The 5,257-nt window shown below is 31.4% G+C and overlaps 1 pseudogene; it reads left to right on the top strand.

Annotated features, from left to right (window-relative positions):
• Positions 1–363: 363 nt before the first annotated feature.
• On the top strand, positions 364–516 carry LOC122238284 (annotated as a pseudogene).
• Positions 517–5,257: the final 4,741 nt, after the last annotated feature.

Here is a 5,257-nt window from a genome sequence, read left to right as displayed (position 1 = left end):
AAAATACAGACTAACACATGATACTCCAAGCTTTATAGCAATATTAGAGATTCATAAACATGAATACACCAGATAATTTTTATGACAATTTTCACATTATAGGATTTGAAGTTTAGAAAAGTTAAATATAAATTTTTCAGACTTAAAAATCTGATGACTTATGGCAACTGGGTGGCTTAGTCAGTTAAGTGTCCAACTCTTGATTTTGATTCAGGTCATGAACTCAGAGTTTATGGGATTAGCCCTGCATCTGGCTTTGCACTGATAGAGCAGATCCTGCTTTGGATTCTCTATCTTCTTCTCTGTCTGCCCCTCCCCCACCCACCATCTCCCAAAATAAATAAAATAAACTTCAAAAAAATGAGAAATACCTGGCAGGGGAGATACCGTGATTATGAAGTTAGTTTTCCAAGGGCAAGGCTTATCCATTGCACTCTCGATGTGCAATTTCTCCAAATGTGGGAAACTCAACTGCAAATTTGTGGTAGTGGGGGACTGCATTCACATTTTTCCTGGTTAAAAAATAACTCTGATGACTTGATGGCAGAGCCATGATTTGAACTTAATTTTGTTTCATTTTAAAGATTTTAAGTGGAATATGTATAAATTTATATGCATAAGTATGAAATACCTACCATTTTATTATATTTCAATTAGGTAATTAGATAATGTGAATGCTACCTTTGTAAGGGATTGAGTATAAATCTTTAAAAGTAAGAAAATCCCCCGTAGCAAAAGAATATTTAATCATGTGGAATTTATTTGAGTGATCTAAAGATGATTTGGTAATGGGATTCTTATTATTATACTTACTAAATATAAGGATTTTTTTGTTTGATTTTCATATATCAATATTGTAGGGTGTTTGTATGCTAAGAGTAGTGAGAGGGAGGAATGAGAGTAGATGGAATAGGCCCTACAAGCAGAGCAATTGGTCTTAAAGAGAACAATCTGGAGTATTAGGGGAGAACTGAGAACATATGGGTATATATACAATGGTTTGGTCAATGTGCTTCTGGGAATACATGAAAATTTTCTTCTATTATTTTTCTCAGTGAAATTAAAGTGGGAACATAGAACACAGACACAAACACAGTGGCAGAAAATAGCTAACATTGAAGACCTGATACTGCTATCTTGAGAAAGATCTGCTTGAAGAGTTGTCCTTTTACTAACGATGTCTAGAAACTTCAATCATGGGAAAAATCGTAACTGATGAGAATGGCTCACGAAGTGCATAAACTGTTCTAAAAAAGTGGTTTTCTGTGAATACCTATTTCCTACTGATAGTCTTGAAATGTGGTACCTGCTAGACAAAGGGTGCCTATATGAATGGTCCCAAGGAAAAACTCTAGACACTCAGTTTCTGGTGAGTTTCCCTGGTAGAAAGTATTTCATATTCATTGTCACAACTGGTTACTGAGGGAATTAAGCACATTCTGCCTGACTCTACTAGGAGAGGACTTCTGCAAGATTGTGCCTGGTTTCCTCTGGATTTTGTCCCATGTGCCTTTTCCTTTTGCTGATTTTGCTTTGTATCTTTCATTATGATATGTAAAATCTGTGATTATTAATATATGAGAGTCCTGTGAGAGGTTCTCCTAGCCTGGGAGACCACTTATCAGCACACACACACACACACACACACACACACACTATATGGTTAAAATATTGAACAACTTGGGCAATAATTTCACCAATTTATGGTGAGAGGTCTCACTTTCTATCATTGTTGGGAATTCTTAAATCAAGTGCTGATATATCTATGAATATTAGATAAGTAATGTATCTTTAAATATGACAAAAGAGCCATAAGAATTTCAAAATTTATTTATTTTTTTAAAAATCTTTAAAAATGTAGAAAAAGGACATGGTATTAACAATTTAGAATTAGTGAGATCTTAAGGATGGACTTAAAGGGTCTATCTGGGTTTCTAATATACTATCTGCTTAACTAGAATTAGAGCTAATTCAAAATGAAGTATTGGAAATATTGGATAGGAAATATAAAAATATTCTGTATGAAGATATAGAAGATGGAATAAAATTAGAAAAAACAAGACATATTTAAGAAAATAGAACTTTAATTAATGAAAGCCATAAGCCTTGCAGGAAAAAATTGATATTTAAAAAAAATGATATCAAGAAAAAAATTGACATTTAAAAAAATAATGTTTATTTAATGTTTATTTATTGTTGAGAGAGAGACAGAGCATGAGTGAGAAAGTGGAAGAGAGAGAGGGAGACACAGAATCCGAAGCAAGCTCCAGGCTTTGAGCTGTCAGAACTTGAAACCACAGACCATGAGATCATGCCCTGAGCCAAAGTTGGATGCTTAACTGTGAGCCCCCAAAATTTGATATTTTAAGTGTAGACATGAAGAACTAGTGAACTGGAACTTACATTCAAAGACGTCTTCCATAACTTAAGATATTAAAGAGAAAGAGGTAGAAAATATGAAATAAAAAATAAAAGACATAGAGGATGGAATATATATGTAATCAGAGTCCCAAAATAGAAAAGAGAGACTGTAAAAGAGGCAATATTTGAAGTGAAATATTTCCATAGATGATGATATACTTTAATTTATAGTTAAAGAACCATAATAAACACCAAGCAGCATATATAAAATAAAATATAAGCTACATAATAGTAAAACTACAGAATGTTAAAATCAGTTATATTAAAATATCCAGATGATATAGTTTATCCTGAAAACATAACAAATCAATACAAACATTGTCAATAGAAACAGTGAAAGTGAGAAGACAGAATAATATCAAATTTTCAGAAAGAAGGAAATTTTCACCTTATAACCTCAGCTTAATACTAATTCATGAATTAAAATAGAATATAGCATTTTATACTAAAAGAAACTAACAATTTACTATGATGGACTTTGCTAAAATAACCTTTTAAAGAAAATTTAAGTTTCTTTATTTGGATAGAGAGACAGAGAGAGTGAGTGGTGGAAGGGCAGAGAGAAAGGAGAGATAATCTCAAGCAGGCTCTACACTGTCAGCACAGAGCCAGATGGGACTCAAACCCACGAACTGTGTGTGGGTCATGACCTAGGCCGAAATCAAGAGTCAGACACTCAACCGACTGAACCACCTAGACACCACATTGCTAAAATAACTTTTAAAGGGTATATACCAAGAAAATGGTAAATGATGTCTGAGAAAATATGAAATTAAATAAATAATCAGAAAGAAAATAATGATAAGCATGTGAGTAATTATAAGAAAATGTTTACTGTATAAAACTAATGAGAATGTCTAAATTTTGAGGGAAAAAGACAGAGACAACCCAAATGTTGGACAGTCCAAACCATGAGAAAGAACAGAAATAAAATGAAATAACATGTTTTAGGATATTTAAGAAGAATATACTTATAGTTTTCCCTTAGGTTTGAATATTACAATATTAAGAGCAATCAATAAACAATATACATACAATAAACTAGAATGTTACTGTCATTCATCACCATGCCCCTAATATTTGTTGAGTTTAATGAATTCAGAGTCTGTATCAATATCTCTTGTATCATTATTTCAAGTGATTTTCTTGTACATAGCATGTAGATGGATCGTGTGGGTTTTTAAATTCAATTTGCCAATCTCTGACTTTTGCTTCGTATATTTAGAGCATTTCCACTTAATGTAATTATTGATTAGAGATTGAGTGAGGCATTTTATTTCTTAGGTTTATTTCCTTTGTTCTTCATTTCTTTGTTTTTACTTTTTCTGTTTTCCTATGGATTTTCATAGTTTTTTTTTTAATTTTTTACAATTTCATTTTGATTTACCTATATTATTTCTGAGTGTTTCTCTTTGTACAGATGTTTAATAGTTGCTATGTGTATTACATTATCCATGTATAATTTATCACAATTATTTATGTTTACCATTTTGAAGGAAGTGTAGAAAATTTATGTCCCTTTAAGTCCCTTTACATTTTCCCAATTTAAAATAATTGTCTTAAACATTTCCTCTACATACTCAAGAATCACATCAGATGATATTATAATATTTTCTTTCACAGCCAAACATAATTTAGAAAACTCATGAGTTTATTGTATTTACTTGGATTTTCACTTTTTACATTGTGATTTCATCCATTTTGATCTTCCAAGATTCCTTACTTTATCATTTCCTTTCCATCTCAAGAATTTTCCTTTAGCTATTTTTTTAGGATAGTTTGTTTGATAAAAAATTCTCCTGTTCCAGACCTGGAGGTGAAATACTTGAATTTTATTAATTAACCCATAAGCTTATTGTGGTTTTGAAGGTCAGTTTTATTCTAAAATCAATAAGCATTCATCGTTTTGTCTCTTTCTAGACTGAGCAAGTGTTACAGAGACTAAACAAAGCATTGGCACCTTGAATTTTTCCCATTCTCTTTTGGGTAGCCAAGCTTCTATTAAAAGCTCTTTGGAGAGAACAATATATTTAGAGGCAGGTAAGAAGTCAATGTCTTTTAATTTCAGGGAGAAACTTTATTTTGTAGAAAATTGGGGTATCTCTCTTTAGTAGGTCTGGATGATATGTGGAAGGAAGTTCTCCTTTGTTACTTTCTTCGTTTTTATTTAAAGTTTTTCATTACCAGAATTGTTGTCATGAACAGTAAGAGTACTTTGAATTGCTATATTATTATAACCCTCATAACATGTTAATATTTCTGTTATTCCAAATATTATTTCAAAGCAGTCACAAAAGTATCATCACTGAAATGGCAATTTCAGTTGGGATGCTGACAATTCAGTATGTTCCAACTTCACTGAACTTTCTCAATCTTCTATAACCAGATTGTTTGGACTTTATTTTTAAGTTATATTCTGGATTTTTAAAAAATGATTTATGTACTAACTGGTCTTTGGTCATATTCTTCTTAAAGCCTATTCTTGATTTTTCTGATATTTAACTATACAAGGAATCTGACGTTATCTACAGATTGTGTGTAAATCATTTAATCTTTGAAATAAAGACCTGGGAATGAGTGAAATTAGTGAATCTACTGGGGATAGACCCCTGCTGTTCATAATAAATATTTTACCTAGATTCCAGAAAATGAGTTGCTACATTTAAAGGTGTCCCAAATTCCTCCAATTTTTTTAAACTATAAATATTCCTACAAATTAGCATTTCATTCTGTGATATTAGTATTTGTCTATTATTCTAGACAATTTCTTTTAAAACCTAACACATGAAACACTGTTTTATTAGTTTTTGTTATAGGTGGCCATGCCTTTTCTTTA

This window comes from Panthera tigris, chromosome B1 (genome assembly GCF_018350195.1).
Source record: "Panthera tigris isolate Pti1 chromosome B1, P.tigris_Pti1_mat1.1, whole genome shotgun sequence".
NCBI lineage: Eukaryota > Metazoa > Chordata > Mammalia > Carnivora > Felidae > Panthera > Panthera tigris.
The sequence above is the reverse complement of the archived record's forward strand: the minus strand, read 5'-3'. Positions and strand labels throughout refer to the sequence as shown.